The 18,373-nt window shown below is 52.1% G+C and overlaps 1 pseudogene; it reads right to left on the reverse strand.

Annotated features, from left to right (window-relative positions):
• Window positions 1-4,818: 4,818 nt before the first annotated feature.
• The window catches only part of LOC119111211 (serine/threonine-protein phosphatase alpha-2 isoform-like), a 15,998-nt pseudogene continuing 2,443 nt past the window's right edge, over window positions 4,819-18,373 (reverse strand).

An 18,373-nucleotide genomic window follows, 5' to 3' on the forward strand; every position in this document is an offset into this window, starting at 1 on the left:
GGATTTGCACAATTGGATTGGTGAGACCGAGCGGGAAAAACTAGCACCAAATACACCGAAAACCAGGGTTATTACCGGAACTGACCAATGTCCTCTCAGTGACGTTATGGAGTTGAAGTACCCCCAAACAGAATAGGACAACACGGCCCTTGTCCAATATGTTTGCTTGCTCTGATTCGGCGAAAGCTGGTACTGTTGGGCATCATTACAATTTTGTTGGCGTCGATCGTCGAAACCAGGTTTCGGTAATCGACGCATAGCCGGTGTTATGTGGCTTTTGTTGTTGTTATGCGGACGTTGAGCATGTACGGATTCGGAAGCAAAAAGTGCAAGTTGATTTGCGCGACTAAACATGTCTTTCATGGAAATCGCGGCTGATTGCCGCAAGACGGGATGCAGGTGCATCACTCCCATTAGGCATGTTCGACACGGCTTGTGTTGGTGGTTATGGTCGGAGGATTATCGCTATCGGTTTGGTCGACTGGTGTCGATGGTCAGGTTTTTACAACTGCTCCATCGAATATTCGCGTTGAAGTGAAGGTCGACATGTTTCAAGGGTTCCTCCGAATGAAGACGGCTGATAACCTGAAACGCCTTGTCTTCATTTTCTGATAAGACGTGGTAGCAAAGCAACGCAACCTGCTGCGATCTGCATCAGTCATCTGCTGCAATCAGCATCATCAGGTCAGGTTTTTACAACTGTTCCATCGAATATTCACGTTGAAGTGAGGGTCGACACGTTTCAAGGGTTCCTCCGAATGAAGACGGGTGATAACCTGAAACGCCTCGTCTTCATTTTCTGATAAGACGTAGTAGCAAAACAACGCAACCTGCTGCGATCTGCGTCATTTAAACAACGCTGAATGGTGCCAAAACACTCCCACAATAGGACAAAAATAGACCATAGTCAGCCGTAGACATAATCGCGTAGTTAAAAACATGCAGCATGCAGGAAAAACAGAACAAACTCAGGTAACGACCATGGAGCTTTAAAAGTGTGACTGAGTCAGGTGCACTAAACTGAACATGATATCGCAATTTGCATTTTCTTTGGTCCTTCTAGCTGTGAAACAATAAGGAGAAACCTTCTTTAGATTTGCAAATTTGATATCATTTCGAGCTTCTATTTGTAATGTCCTACATGAAGTTGGGCTTCAGGAGGTTGGGGCCCAAACTCACCGTTGAGGGGGGGGGGGGCAGATTGAACATGAGGGGAGGGGGCAGTGACCCACCCAAAAGAATACAATTCAACACCCATGAGCATAGATGCAGCTGCACTGGAGTGTTCTATGCATTCCAATTTGCTTGCACGCATTATAATTTCCAAATGAATGCCTGCCCTGGTATAATGCTCATCTGAGTCGCGGATTGGGAGGGCACCGGGTTACAGAGTAAAGCTCAAGGTCAGCCCAGGAAAGCCGTCGTTCGTTCGCCGAACGTCAAAATATTACAGCGGACTGAGCCCAGTGCAAATGCTTTCGTTTCAAGCATGCAAGTAAGACATTGTCATCTTTATTCTCGAACTAGCGGCGTGGCCGGCGATGCCGGGGAACTATACTACGGGTTAACTGCTTGAGATAGCTCCACTTGGTTTTATGATCGAAAACTGATCCGACTTGCCTCGTGACAGCTCTCCCGCTGTCTCTCCAGAAGCTTTCAATGCCATATTATCAGTGGCGAGGCTTTTTGTCGCCAGGGCGTTTTTCGTCTCCTGCTCGGTGAGCCATGTTAGGTCTTGGCACCGTTTCTCCAAGTCGAGAAGACCCTGGCCAAAGGGACCGTCGACTGACTGACCGACGGACCGTCGAAGGGAACTTAACGCTTTTGCCAGAGCGAAACTTACCTTGGCCCGACTTAGCTCTCGATATCACAGTTGTCGTACATACCATACTGTATACGGTTTTCATTGGTTTATCGCCATGCCATTTCCGTGCCACGTGATCGTGATCAGGTTCGTTTGAAGATAGCAGACAAGGCGAGTCGTCTGTTGTCAGGGGTAGCACAGCAGGGGGGGGGGGGCCTTTGTCTGCCGGCAGGGAAGTAAGAATATGTTTTGCCCCTCAAACTTTTGTGAGGCTCCTGTCCAAACAAAGAAAGTCAAGGCTACCCATATATTATATAACTGCAGATCATGGAGGTCCCAGATCTGAGCTAGAGAGAAATAGATCAATTCAAAAGACCCTTTTCTGCATTAAGAGGCCACTTCCCTTTAAACGCTGTCGACTGGGTCCAAAATCAAACTTATCAAATTGGCACCGCGTGTGTGCACAATATTATGCAGCATTTAATGCGCGCAGAATGCGAATACCTGGCTGCCTGTTACAATACCTAGAATCCGAACGCTCCTCCACTCTACCAAATAGCCAGTGCCCAAGCAGGGACTCAGCGCCTGCCACCATTTCGGCGGCAAGTCGTGTCGAACACTGCGTGACCGCTGTACCGCGATGGCGTATTCACCGCACCTTCCAACCCCGCGGGCAAGTGTTGCCTGCCCGGCTCTGTCCTACCGCGGCCTACATCACGTCCGACCATGCCGTGCAGGAGGTGCCGACATGTGGGGGACCACGGGCGCAGTGCTCTCGCCTGCTAATCGACGCGGCGTCCTCGGTGGTACCGCTTGGGCGGCCCGCCACTTCCTGCTGGTCATCGCCGGACGCTGATGGCCGTCGGCGCGGGAGCGCAGACGACGAGATACGTCACGTCGCCGGAGCCGCGGCGCGTCTGCCAGCGTCCGCCCGCGCTGCCGCCAGACGGCAGCCGGTCCGAGGCGCCGCGTCTTCGATAGCGACGCAGGCCGAGACTTGATAACGCAAGTGCGCCGCCCGCCACCGGGGCGCGGGGCCGGCCTGGTCAGGGCGGGCCAGACAGCGGCCGCCCCTACGGAGGCTCTCGACAGCGCTCGTTTCCAGTGCACCATCATGTTTCCACGACGTGTGAACTGGGCGGCGTTGAAACCACGTAGTGTTCTAGCCATTGTCTACCGTCACAAAAGCCGTGAATACTTTCAAACATGATCCGTAGATAGTCACAGAAAACTCGTATATTGTGTTAAGAATAAGCTTTCGAATACTGCGCTAATTAATTAAGACGCCACACACGCACCACGAATGTGGCTTGATGACCCAGTGGTGTTTAGCGCAGCGTCCAGCAATAGTGGTGTGTTGTGTGCCTCACTTAGAAACGCGGACCACAGGAAACACGACAGCACTTGGCGTCATTATTGGAAAATGCTGCCCAGGCCTTGACACGCGCTGGAATATGAGAGAGGGGCAAATTGACATCTCCTCCCGCAGGTTTTTCTGGCATGGTTTCCGAAGGGCGCGGCTAGTCGTAGCTGCGCAAATTTTCCGTAGTTGTAGACAACTGAATAGCGGATCGTTTGGCATTAAAAATTTAGATGTGCTTTGCAAGGTCGCTGACCCACGGCAGGTCAGTCAAGCCATGGATTTAGCGAAGACAATTTCTGGGGAACAGTCCAATCTGATGCGACAACGGAGTGTTAGACGAAGCCATACATGAGTTTTTTGGGCAGCAAAGTTAAATGAACGAATTCCATGGACCTAGGGTCAGGTACGAAGTTCAGACCAGCGTAAAAACCAACCTACTACATGGCTCTGGAGCCTCACTGTATGTGGTGCTTTCTGGCGCTCATTTCGAATTAACTGGAAACAGGAGGCGCGTTATACATCCTCCATGAACTTCTCATAGGTGACCTAAATGACTCACGTCAACATTTTTTTGTTAGGAACATACTGCCCAGAAGTAATCTTTGACGCTTATTCAACTGCAAAACTCCAAGCAGTCTTGTATTACTTTGGCCATCACGACCTGCGAAGGGTTAAAAAGGTCACTGACCTGAAATGAGCACATGACCTTTTGCTTAGAACAGGCGTCTGGGTTCTGGGGGCACTTTGGATACCAATTTGGATCTTGGCCTGGTTTGACCTACCTAACCCCAGGTCATGACATCGGAATGCCAAATTTTGACACAGGTGAGTTCGCCTACAGGCCAACACACCCTGTGAATATCGTGTCTCTAGCTCTTAGAATCTAAGATCTCAGGGGGCTTAAATTGACCGCTCGACTCGAGCGATGGGTATTCAACCGGCCACCCGGGCGCATGTTAACCCATGTGAGCGTCGGTCAGAGCTGGTCCTGCATGAGAACAGCGTGGGCAGGAGCGGCACAACTGAGGTGAACGGACCTTTGCCGCACACCCTCACACATGCAGTGTAACATTGTCGCAACATTTGCCACGCTTGCGTCTGGTACCAACCTGGACACAAGCCAGGCTTTCATGACACGAGACGCCACAGGTTCGCTCGCGACTACACGTTTACTTCCAAACAGCACACACGGAACGTTGATTCGATGGTTCATTTATTGGACTCTCCTTCGCACTGTCTCGGGTGGGCTGATGTTAAAACAGTGTCTCCTCCGGAGGAATTCTTCGTCCAATCGGCTTCAATCACGTATGCTTCAAGTGGGACGACCAAGGACGCTACCATTTGTACCGCCGCACGGTCAGAGCGTTTACAAGCAGTATCTCGGTAACCGAAACCGCTGACACATGACCTATCGGGTATAAAAAATACTGCCGCAAACGGCGTCACAATGAAATGCGGTTTCATCGAAGTCGGCAACGCACTTGCCCCCCGCAGTCTTTTCGCCGTAACAATCGAGAGAAAATAGGTCCTACCAAACCGCCGTCGGTGGACGACGTGTCCGACGAACCCTCCCAGGCGCCGCACCAACGCGAGGCGCCGCACGGAGGCCATTATGTACAACGCACATGAGAAATGGCATCATGTAAACCTGTCCAGTATAGGTGCTAACAAATTCGTTCCGAGTTACATTTCACTTGGTTACACAAGGCGCACGGGCCGTCACCGAGTCTATACCGAGCGATCACGCAGTCCACGACAGAGCTAGCAGGCGGCCGCCCCTCATTTCTTCTTGTTTTTATTGTTTCCCTGAAAGCCCCCGCGAGGCGGCGTCACCGGGCGTCCAGAGTTCATGCCACCGTAGATCTTTTTCCGGTCGATGGGCTGCAAAACGCCCAAAACGCATGCGTCATTCACCGAGCCCCGGAGATGGAAACACGTGCCACACGCATACACCACACGCACACACACACACACACACACAGACTCACACATACACAAAAGGACACCCGTTGACACGCAACAGCACAGAATGAGAGGCTGTCGACGGACACAGAAATAACCCTGAAAAAGAACCCATGACAACAGGGAATGAAAGTTGGCATGCTCTAAGACCGGTTTGGGTTTGTGGTGTGTATGCGGCCTTTACAACGTAGGGTTCTTACGCACTGACCTACCTCAATTGTTCGGAAGCATCCAATCTTCAAGGACACCATGACGGGAAGGCATGAGACGTGACACCGCATATAGCTCAAGACCAATGTCTGCATCAATGACTGCCCTTTCACAGAGCAAAACACAGCTACTTGCTAACTGTAACCAATGCTTCCTCGCTGCTATGAATGACTGAATTTCTCTACTTGGCACATTTTCTCGGCTGCCCTTGACACTACCGCCCGCATTTGTCTTTGCTGTCGTATCGGAATATCACTTGCTCCTACCGATGTGTCCTTCCTCACTGCTACTTTTGGCCGTTTTTCTTCTGTCCTTGGCACCGGTCTCAGACTTGTCCTCGTTGGTAACGCCGACCACCTTGCTTTCGCTGTCGATGACAGGCTTAGCCTTGGCTCCACCAGTCATCTTCCGTCCGATGCAGTCGCCTGCTCTGCCGCTGCTGCTGCCCACCGACTCTTCCTCTATGACACCGCTGACTGCCTCGGTCTCGCCACTGTCCGCTGGCCCGACCTCAGCGCCAGCCGACGCCTGCTGCGTGTGCCCCTCCCCCATGCCTTCGTCGATCTTTTCGTCCAGTATCGGCAACACAACCGCCAGCACCAGCTCGTACCACATCTTTTCGATCATAGGCACCGGCAGCTGACCCCCAGCCAGAAAGAAGTCTTGTCGGAAGACCTGGTTGACGAACACAGTCCAGGTAAAGTTGGCACTGTCCACGCAATTCTTGGCGTTGGTCTCGTCAATCAGCATGTTGACCGTTTGGCATATTTGACCACGTCACCGCGACTCACCCGGGAGGCACACGGGCGATCGAAACGCGACTGTTTCGGGAATGGTTCTTGACGCGCGCGCTCAGACTCTGCAGCGTCCTTCGGATGACGTCGAAAGACCGGCTCATATCGCCCGTCTTGTTTTGGTATACGCCATCACCGCCGCCGCAGATGAGAAGGAACACGGGCTTTCGGCTCCTGGAAAGTTCGACGTTTGCCACATCCACCAACTCCCGAAGACTTCGTTTGGGTAAACAGTAGAATCTTATCCTATGGTCGAACTTGTCGTGCAGATGCAAGTTTCGCATGGTTTCGTCAGCTATGACGACAACTCTGGAGACGTTTGGAGCTTCTTCGCCCTCATAAAACATTTCACGGCATTTGGTACTTCTGGATTTTGGTGGCGTTTGCATGGGTATGTCGGTAAAGGTATCAGTATGCATCTGTCGCATCACCTTAATCTGTTTCCTTCTAGTCAACATTTTTCGCTTCTGTGACGCGTCTTGTTCCATGGGGTTGTCTGCAATGTCTTCGTGTGGCAGGTATGTATGTCGCATTCTGCTTCATCTATGCTGTCATCACTAGGCACATCTTCCGAAACCTGAACCACATTTTCTTCGTCGGAAGCTGCAACTTCGTCAACAACCTTGAAATCGGGCAGCGGGTCGTCGGCCTCACTCTTGCTCCAGTGGTATTTGTCTGTCCTGATCGTGCCGTCCCACCGCTGGCGGCGCTGCCGGTCATCTCGGTGCGCGGACCTGTCGCGTGTCGGCAGCGGCTGGTCGTACCGGTGGCGGTCCAGGTGCGTCCTCTCCGGGCTGTCGCAGTCGGACCGCACCCTCTCCAAGCCGTCACGGTCGGACCGCACCCTCTCCAAGCCGTCACGGTCGGGACGCACCCTCTCACGCCGTCGCGGTCGGACCACATCCTCTCCAGGCCGTCGCGGTCGGGCCGCACCCTCTCCAATCCGTCGCGGTCGGGCCGCGTCCTCCCGAGGCCGTCCCTGCCGCCACACCGTCCAACCTCGTCCCGGTGGCGTTGCCGGTGCGTCGGGCTGTGACGGGAATGCGGGCTGGTGGTGTTCTCCAGCGAACCGGGGTCGCGCGCGCGGGCCCGCGCCCGCCTTTAAGATCAGCAGGCGATTTGCGAGCCCTTTATGCACGTCGTCGGCGGCCTTCGAGGCCTCGGCGACTTGTCACGAGGCCGCAACGATCGACTTTCAAGGGACCTCTCTCTGTCTCTGGATCTTCTTTGAGAGGAGTGGGGTCGGCCCTCTCTTTCTCTTGGTTTCCTGTGAGGCGAGTGACTGGAGCTAAACTTGTCTCTGGATCTGACACGAGCTGAGTGGACGTTCTCTCTGTCCCCTTGATCTTCCACGCGAAGCGCTATGACAATCCCCTCTCTCCCTCGTACTTCTATGAGGTGACAGCAATCTCCTCGATTTGATTTCGCCCGAAAACCCATGCGGGCTCCTGCTGCGCTTCACTCCTCGTTCCTCTCCAAATCTGCGCTGTTGGGAAGCTCTAGAGCTCCTCGCGCCACTCTCGTCACCTCTCGCGGTTGCGCTGGCGCTTTGGTGATGCGCCATTTCCACATGTCTCTCTTCACTCGTTTTTTCGGATAGACACATCTCGTTCAGGGCCCGCGGGATCGACCAAATCATCTAGGTCAAGAGGGTGAACAATGTGGGTAGGCGACGCCCCCATGTCCACCCCGTCCCCGCCTGGAGACGCCCCTGTGAGAGACTGCAGCTCGTGCTCCACGCGAGGAGGCGACGGCCGCTCCTCTTCATCATCCCCAATCATTGGTGGCGGACCTGCTGACTACTAAGCCAAACCGCGATCCATCACCACCTGTCGGCTGCGGGCCGCCGACGAACTGTCCACCACCGAAACCGTCTTCACCTCACTGCCCGGCGCGTCCAGCAGCTCGTGGAACTGTTCACGCACGGATATGTTCGAGACAACTCTTCGCTCCTCATCTTCAGAGTCTTCCCAGCTGTCGGTAACGGCCGCAGCGCCTGGTCTCACTTCTTTGTACGGCAAGGCTTGTTTACTGCGCTCTTTAAAAATGTCCAGCATTTGCTCCACGGAATCTTGTCGTGTGACTTCTCGAGCAGCCTCCTCAGGAGACCGGGTGGAGTGACCACGGAAATACGGCCGGCTCTCGGGGCTCTCGGCCGCCCGATCACGGGGGTGCGGCTCTAGCAGCTCCAGCATCGCCTCGTCCTGCCCTCGCCGCAGGCCGTCGGTGGTGGCACGAGCAGGTTCGCCGTCCTCAAAGTCCCCCGAGAGTACCCGAGCCTTGGCCGGGGGATCGGCGTTCCAGAGGCCGCCGCGGCCGCCCTCCCGTGGGGCCTCGCCGTCGCCCTGGAGCGTGCTCTCGCCCAAGATGGCGGACAGTTCACGACTGAACTTGTCCACTTCCTCCAGCACGTCGATCTGGTGCTTCCCCGTCCGAGCAGCGCCGCTCAAGTTCGACGAGCTGTCCGCCTTGATCTCCGGTGGACTCTGAAGGTCTTCGCCACGCGTGGTGGGCGCTTCAGGCTGGCCAGTCTGCAGCAGGGCGTCTTTTCTCGGAGGGAACTCGTAAATTTCTCCATTCGGCTGCAGAAAGTAAAACCCCATTTAGTTTTTGTTCCGGATAGGATGTTTTTCGACTGTACAGAGGATCTGGAGTATCAACGGTGGCCATGGGTGTCACGTTAGGAAAAACGATAGCTGAGGGTTTAAATGGCTGCAGATATATTTCCCTTGCCATATTTGTACCAGCCAATCTGATTTTCTTGGTGCAAGCTTTGCTGCGTGTACGCGTAGTTTTACGAATGCCGCACGTAATATGCCCCACGGCCCGTGGCAGTCGCCCTGGTGACGCCGAGGAGCGGTCTGAACCAAGACGTCCCACACGCGACTCCTGATCGTTCACGAGAGAGTCGCGGTAATATTCTCGACCAATGGCTGGCGTGCTCGATCACTTCCAGACAAAAAATAATGGGAAGGGATTGGGCTGTCACTTTTTATCCCAGCAGGGCACCATAATTTTAATGTCACTATAAACCCTGAACGGTCCAAGTATTGACACTTTTGCACCTTGTCACTGGCCACCTCATCAGCCAATTCGATCTGTTGGTCAAACTGACCATAATATAGCATACCAATTAATAAAGTCATTATATAGCATAACCATGGAGTAAAACATGCCAGAATAGAAGCACCCCATGACGGTGCTCGTCTCCCATTGAGGCCCCGTCAAGGCCACGAATGTGCAACTGTTGCCAAGCAGACAACTTTTCTTTCAGCATGAAAGACAGCGCGTACAAGCTTCCTGTATACCAACACACGATTTCCTGCTATGTCCAATCCTTTAAGTGGTGCAAATATATTTTTTTGTAATGGATTTAAAGTTACACGCAATACGTCATTTCATGACAGATACATCACTTCCTAGCAGCATTTCATGCTGTAAAAGGAAGTGGTGCACGTGGTCGCGAATCTTTTCATGGAGCGCCGGCGACTACAGCGGCCATAGTATCACCTGCAGGCCATGGCGAAGCCAGCAGTTGGGCCTCCACCACTTCCACGTGAAAGTAGGTTGAAATGACTACGCATTCAACTTCATGAAGCGAATACGCAGCGTAATATAATTATGCCTGTGCTGAAACAACTATCCTCTGTTTTTGCAAACAACGAATGCAGCTGTGCCCTTATTAACCGGTGGGCTTGGAAAACATTCGCTGCACGTTACGTACCGGGCGCGAAACAACGAAAACGAAGCGCAAAGCAACAAAAAAAGTTCGTCACACCGCGTAGCGGTCAGGTTGCCGCCGTTACACTTCCTAACCGAAACACCGCGATGTTAACTGCTGCGGACTTTTTTCCGGGAATATATTTATGTAGCTAGGATTGCTAACTTAGCCTCGTTGCTGCTCGTGCAACTGGATCGCTTCTCAGACTTCCACGTGGCGGCCGTTGCCATCTGTGTAATATTTGAGATGTGGACATGACGGGGCCTGCCTCAGATGGTCTCGTACCCAACGAGTCATATTGTCGCGCATACGGCACTATGGCCGAATGCCACACATTCCGGTTTGCGGCAGAGTCAACATTTGCCATGCAGGAGCATAACGTTTGTAATGTGAGTGTACGGTAAATGAATTATCTGATCTACGAAAGCTTTTTTATAAAGTTAATGTATTTTTTCGATGGATTGTATGCGAGGTATGTATGCATTTCATGTATGCAATGTATGTTTTATACTGTATGCATGTATCTCTATGCAACGTATTGTGTTGTAGTTTATCTTTCAATATTTTTTTGTTTTCTTAATGTATGTTTTATTGCATCCAGTTTCGTGAGAAAAAACAGGCACTGGTGGCACGGAAAGAAATAAACCGACAAGACTAGTTCAAAGTTCTTATGCTGAATTAACGACCTTCTACATAGTACGAGGTACTAATTGCACGACGTCGTAATGCTGAACAACAATCGTATTGACCGGCAACGTAATAATCATTTAGCACCACAACGTCGTATCACGACGTCGCAATGCCGGACAACAATCGTATTGACCGGCAACGTAATAATCATTTAGCACCACAACGTCGTAAAACTAGTACCTCTTGGTATCTTGAGGGTCGTGGACTCAACACAAGAACTTTGAACTCATGCCAAAAACCACGAGGTTACGGTCTTTCTTGTATCAAGGATAAGACAAGTTGTTTTAACATCTTTACGCAAGTTGGACAAGCTTAAAAGATCAGAATTAAGATACTGATAGATATCTTCCATGACACTGAGAGGACTACACAAACTTCGGTTCGCGTTTTTCTTCGCCCAGTTGTGCGCCGTATCCACATTTTATCCGTTGCACTGTTTCAGATGTCACGACGGTAGTTGAGAAATGGGAGAACAGAAGAGATCGTGACCACTCAAAAATGTCATTCAGCAGCGGAAAATCAGATTGGCTATACACCAGTGACGGAGTGGTTACAAGCTCAGCCACCGGTGCATGTTGGCACATTAGACACACGAACAGAATGGATAGCTACCTGGCTGGTCGGCCTAAGAACAACAGAGCATGCCAAAGCATCCAGAGCACGGAGATCTAGTCCATCACACTCTACACATCCCTGTCGCGGGAAGACTGGAGCTGCAGTCTCGAGTCTGGCACGTCATCGTCCTCCGCGAAATGCATTGGAAAAGTAGTAGTTCAAAGCAAGAACAGAAAAACGACTGGAAGGTAGCAAAGGGTCAGGGTAGCGACATCAACGGAGAGGAGCCACTTCTGTGTGGAGCTGGCCGTAAGCTGGTCACATGTATAAGCAGCCGCCTTGTAATGTCATTTGGAAAGTGAGTCGATCGTAGTCCTCCTAGATACCAGGCGATCCAGCGCAGCCAAAAAGTTATCGTCATCATAGCAACCACTACTTGATTATACCAATTCCATTGGAGGCAAGAAACTAGCCTAGAATGAATACCTTTTACATCGATCATGAATGAAATTGTTTGAATGAATAAATGATTTCGAAAGTAAGGTAACAAGCCCACCAAAAACATCCAGGAACACCATTAAGCGCGAGCAACAAAATTGCGAACAGTGAATTCAGTTACCTTTCATTGCCCCTCGTCCTCCCCCCTTCCCCCCCCCCCCCCCCCCCCCCACCCGATCCAACTGTATCTCCAGTATGCCCAAGGTGGGCTAAACGCGTGACACAAACAGACGCGCAGTTGATCACTTACGTGCAGAACGAGCATAGCATCCATCGTCGCGAGCCCTTTTAAAAATGCCGGCGACTACGGAGATGTCTACTTTTTGGGTCCATATCGAAACCCAGATTCGAACCCGCACCGCAAGCAGGAAGCTCAATATGTTAATCACTAGAACCTCCCGCCCCCATTCCTCGGCCGGTGAGGAAGGTGGAGCGGTTCGACGCTTCCAAATTAAAACCTGTGTTAATGGCGACAGCAGCGAAGGAAATATGAAATGACACAAAACTGATGCAAGCACATGCACACACACCGATAACCACACTTGGTATCTTTTTTGCCCCGATGCTGGATCAGCTTGGACCGCCTTTCCCCTCAGTGATCCGTTTCAGTGCTGAGATCCCGGCTTATTTAAGACAGGACCACGAGACGCAGAGAGAATACGAGCTCTAACGGACCGGCCGACAACTTGACGGCAGCGGTCGGCGGCCCTCTGCCGCCCGCTCTTGCTCAGAATGTCGCTTCTGGCCAGCGCTCCCTGCGGCCCGCAGCCAGCCTGCCCGGGCCGGCCGGCCGGCCCGCACTCGCACCCGCCCGCGGGGGCTGACCGCCAGCGCCGCCCGGCCCCAGCCGCCAACTGTCGCAACTGAGGCCGCCAGCCAGCCACATCAGTTGCCGAATCACAACTCGAAGGCATACCACAACTTGCGCAGCTCAACAGCGAGCGCTCAGTTCACCTTCCGCCTCTCCGTCATCCCGCAAATATCCTCCCCCCATCCCTAATTACCCGCATGCGCAAGCATAACAAAACCCAGCTAAGCACATGTGCAGCCGCCAACGGCCCTTAGCTCCTTAGATTGCCCGACGTCTCCTAGAGCTTGTAGATGTATAGCGGCAGCCTAAGAGCGCGGCGGGTGAGCTCGATGTCAATAGTCCGCAGTCGCATGCTCCACTCGCCACATGCAAACATCCTCGAAGTAGACAGGACAAATCTACTAGAGGAAGGCAGGAGTGAGCGTTCAAGCCAGATGGTTGACAGCCAGCTAACAAGCAGCGAGAGGCTCAAAACGTGCGTGTTCCAGCCCCTACTGTTACTTGCGACACATAATGTCAGTGCTCTTCCATTCAGCAGAATCCAAGCAGCGCACTTGAACTCGGGACTAAATGCACACTTCGTGACCACACAGACACTCTGTGCGAGTTTTGGCTGTGCTTTCGTGGACACGAGCGGCGCGCAAAGAACCACACGCGCGCACACCCGCACACACACACATACACACAGGACGTGTGAGCACGCTTAGCGTCGGTGTCATCGCCGGTGCGGCCAAACCAGGCGCTGGGCGGCGGTGGGCGGCGTCGCGCGCGTCTCCACCCACCTTGAGGATCTGGAAGGAGCACATGAGCGTCTCGTCCACAGACATCAGAGCGCCGGCGTTGTCGAACTCGCCGCAGTAGTTAGGCGCCGAGAACAGCGTCACCAGCTGCCGCTTGGCGAAGAACTCGTAGCCGTCCTCCACCACCTGCGCACAGGGCGGGGGCCACAGTCGAGTGCACGGGTCCACTTCTCACTGAAGCAGGACGACCACAGTCTTGTCGGCGCCCGTCCTTGGGCGGGCAGAGCGACCCTCTGAGACACCGCGCCGAACCCGACCTGCCCACTTTCGGCTTTGCGTCACGAGGAACGGCTGACGTCAAGTGTACGTCTCGCAGCCGCTGTCAAGCGTCATGCGCCATGTCCGGCGGCAGTCTCTATAGAGACTACATGTTAACATACAACAGCTGACGTACGTTACTACTGTCGCAGCCAGCGCCCACTGCTAGCGGCGGCAGACCACACCCTTCCCCCCCCCCCCTCCCATTCCCCCCCACAAGTCAAGGTCGACAACGCACAACAGTGACGGCCGAGACGGACCAGCATCCTGATACGGCATCAACCACATGCCGATGGGACCGACATGAGCACGTGTTCACAAAGGACCCACGTTAACGCCCCAGTATCAAATGATCGAGGCGTGTCGAGCGGTGAGACAGGTGACTAACTGGACGCCGGCCATGGGATCCGACGCTGGGATAGAATCTGACGCTGCGCACTCAGCACAGCCGCCCGGCTACATTTCAACGCCCAGCGAGGTCACACAAGGCGCTATACAAAGACACTCGGCCCCCTCCCCCACACCCACCCACCACTGCCACAACAGACACTCATCATATACCGCAAGGCTCTTTTCATTCGGTGATAAAAAGACTTATACCTGATGCGCCCTGCATATCAAGTCGAAGTCGTGCTTGTGCAGAAACTTGGCCACCACCTCGGCTCCAAAGGTGAATGATACACCGCGATCGTTCTCGCCCCATCCCATCGTGTCCTGGGAATCAGACCGCCCGAGGGCATGTCATGGTGTCCTCCGGATCAGACCGCTCGAGGGCATGTCACGATGTCCTCGGGATCAGACCGCCCGAGGGCATGTCACGATGTCCTCGGGATCAGACCGCCCGAGGGCATGTCATGGTGTCCTCCGGATCAGACCGCTCGAGGGCATGTCACGATGTCCTCGGGATCGGACCGCCCGAGGGCATGTCATGGTGTCCTCCGGATCAGACCGCTCCGAGAGCACGTCAACCTATCCTGGGGATCAGACCGCCCGAGGCACGGTAACATTCAAATGCCGCTGACCAAATCACGAAACGGGAGTTTTCTTCCGAAGTAAATACAACAGTGACAGAGATGTGAGATTGCAGACACGAACATAAGCGGCGAATCCCTACAACCGTACACTCAGACATCAAATAACCGTCAAAATTCGGTCATGGAAAAGTTCATATGCCAAGCAACCCATAGAATGATTATACCACTGGGTGCAGTTACCGCAGCATTAATTGGAGTCTAAGCCGAGCAGACTGAAATCAGTGCACCCGACTGCCTACCAGTTACCCGTGCGCCAGCATCCTGTCTGGGTAGGACCAGGGCAGGGCTCATTGTCTCGTACCCCACCGACGTAGGGCCAGAGCAGGCCTCGGTGTCTAGTACCCCACCGAAGAAAGGCCAGCGCAAGCCTCAGTGTCTCGTACCCAGCCCAAGCAGGACCAGAGCAGGCCCCAGTATCTAGCACTCCGCCCAAAGAGGACTAGAGCAGGCGCCGGTGTCTAATACCCCGCCGAAGCAGGACCAGGGCAGGCCTCGGTGTCTAGTGCCCCACCCAAGCAGGACCTGAGCAGACCCCAATGTCTTGTACCACATCCAAGTAGGACCAGAGGGCCCCAGCGTCTGGCACCCCACCCAAATAGGACTAGAGCAGACCCCAGTGTCTAGTTCCCGCCGACGTCGGTCCAGGGCGGGCCACGGTACCTTGTCGGGATCGGACCAGAGCAGATCGCAGAGCAGGCCCTGGTCGGGCACGTCTGTGGGCCGCGGGATGCGCCGGATCTGCTCCATGCTCTGCAAGTCCGGCGACAGGCCGCCGTGGCAGCAGAAAATCTTCTCGTCCACGATCGCCGCCACCGGCAAGCAGTTGAAGCAGTCGGTAAACGTCTTCCATAGCTTGATGTTATACCGTCGCTTGCCTGAGGGGCACAAAAGCGGTACAGATCAAACGACGGAATCATGCACGAACGTGACCGTGCGGCGGTTCATGTGACAAAACGCCACGAGGCGTTTCTCCTGGAGTTAATACAGTCATTGTCATGAAACTATGCAAAACAAGAAAAACAATTATGCAAACTCATTATCAAGTCATGATAATGGTTGAAGCTTGGGGGTTTACGGAAATGAAGACATGCACGCACATGATCATAAAGCTACGATGGACACGTGCCAGTGCACACACGGTACGACAAATGATGCGGACAACTTAATTAACAAAATGTGTGGAGTACCCCACACCTTCGGGCGTAAAGCATGTTCATGGGCAGTATTTCGCCGACGTAAACGTACAAATTCAGGTACGTTAAGAAATCCGCGACCATGCTACACATTTCGCCAAGGCGAGCAAAACGAGAAAAGATTATCCAAGTGATCCCCATCCTAGGAAGTCAATCTCCTTGTCATGGGAAAAATGCATTGGTCATCATCCACCAGGTGCTATAGGCGGAAATACCGCGGGATAGTGACGGCGGATTTCCTTATGATACTTGGTAATGGTAGTTATCAAAAGCTACCATAAAGCACGTGCAAAAACGGGTTTGGCTTCTACTGTAAGCCTGCGTTCGTCGGCGCACTTCGGCATTTCAGTTTTAGGAGCTGGCTGTTGCCTTCACTTGTACTTACATTCCTCATAGAAGCCATATATTCTGTTGATGCTAGCACATTCATGATTGCCCCGTAGTAGGAAGAAGTTTTCGGGGTATTTGATCTTGTACGCGAGGAGGGACATATTGTCTCCAATGACTGCTTGCCCCGGTCACGTAGTCACCAAGGAACAGGTAGTTGGACTCTGGAGGGAATCCACCATACTCAAACAGACGTAGCAGGTCGTAGTACTGCCATGGATATCACCTGAAATGGGGAAGGGTGCTGGTAATAAATGGCATTGATAGTTAAATCATAACCCATTGCAACAGGTGGCCACCTACAGGTCATCACCACAAGTGTTCAATTTAGGAATCAAACAGCAATGCAATGGCAACATGATAGAAAAGAGGTGCATGCAACTGTTGGGGAGCAGCACAAGCATACAAAAGTTAGTGAGCATAAATTATGCAATGACCACATTATGTGCATTACATATCTTTGAACATCCCATTCAACTTTCGGGCACCAAGTGTCACTCATCTATCTCATGCTGATCGCAGTGTGGAACCATACAAAATAATTCAACTTGCGGCCACCAAGCGTCACAGTTTCTCATGCTGATCCGGTGTGGAATGACAAAGTACCTGGAAATCAGTCAGGTTCAAACCTACATGTATATTTCGCCGCAGCCCGGACGACAAAGATTCTACATCACGTCACGCAGAATCTTTGCCGGACCATGTAGAATCTCTTTCCCACAACCCATCGGAATGAGACAAGAAGTAGCGCAACAAAATTCAATCATAAAGAGGTGAATCTGTGTTAGGAGCACTCATAGCACCAGCCAACAAAACATTGTGTCTCTGCAGTTACTGTCAGTCACTGCACCGTTGTTGTCCACAACCGCTACAAAGATGTTAACAGAAACCGAGTCACCAAACACATCCAGCCATTGACCCTGAATGACATCAATGTGGGCGAAGACATTAGTTGTGCACCGCAAATACCCACCCCATGGCTTTGGTACCAATTGTGTACAAACATTTCGCCAGCCACACTAATCCATGTGATTTCATGCCAATGCCAATCATTGTGACCGACGACCACAACCTGCCCACCCACCCTGTCGACTTTGCAGGGACAATTTCAGGTTATATACTGAATTGTACACACTAATCCCTGTGTGTAACCCAAAAAGCCCAATAATTTGCCTGGACAATGGCATGTGCAGGTGAGAAGAGGGGTAACACAGGCATCATACATCAATGTTGTAAACTTCTGTGAAAAATACTAACAGTTAAGTAGATGGCTTGATGGCTCTTTGTACAGGCATGTATGGGATGTAGTATGTATGGTGTAAACATGTGATATGTGCCAATGTTTATGACTAGTAACAAGATGGCAGCATCCGAAGCAAGGTACAAAGGACGAACATTTTTGAGGAAACAATGACCAAGTCAAGTGGTTAGCACTTATGTATAACCTAAGTATTTATAAGGTACCACACACAATCTAAATTTAACATGTCACATCCACCAAATTTGAGAACAGCATCCATCAGCTTGCTGACATTCTTCCCTCCAAAGCACTTACCACATATTTTTAGAGGTGCTTCCAGCTCCAGCAACACTGGCTGCGATAGGAAGATTTCCCTGGACTTCAAACACAGACCTCTGATTTCATTTTCTGTCAGTTGTACATTTTTGCCAGGCCGAGCTCCTCGAACTGAAAAGGAGTCATGACAAAGTTCAGCTTCATGGATGCAATAGTGACAGCAATCACTGATCAGTGGAGTGAGCTACTTCAGTATTTGGAAGTTAAGCAAATCTGCCATGCAATAGCCCACAAGCTGACAAACTATGCATGCAACTAAAAAGGCCACACAGCTTTTGCTGTCTAGGATACCCCTAACCCATTGAATATGGCAACACAGCTTTCAGGATAGATTGATTGATCAACCCACTGCTTTGCTGAGACTGATAGCTCACAGCTGGATTGTGTGTATGATGTCAATGTTGACACTTGCAGGTTGGAAAAAAGTGGAACATTTTTTAATGGCATGTGACATGACCCCAGGTATGGCAAGTGCTTACACTAGGTTGATAGTGGTGCTCTTCAGGGGTTGTGGGGTTTGGGTCTGGTTTGGGGGTACCATTTGGGGGCTGCAGTTTCATTTTTTCTATTCATCAAATTTTGTTTAGGCTTTAACCTGCTCACCATTGATGTTAAGCCCCTTGATCTGCACTCACATTTCAGCCTTCATTTTCAAAGCATATGAGGCATGCATGTAAGTTTCTAGCATTGGGCCAAAACCAGGTGGGAATTTTTCAT

This window comes from Pollicipes pollicipes, unplaced genomic scaffold, assembly GCF_011947565.3.
Source record: "Pollicipes pollicipes isolate AB1234 unplaced genomic scaffold, Ppol_2.1 Scaffold_7261;HRSCAF=8764_pilon_pilon_pilon, whole genome shotgun sequence".
Classification (NCBI taxonomy): Eukaryota; Metazoa; Arthropoda; class Thecostraca; order Pollicipedomorpha; family Pollicipedidae; genus Pollicipes; species Pollicipes pollicipes.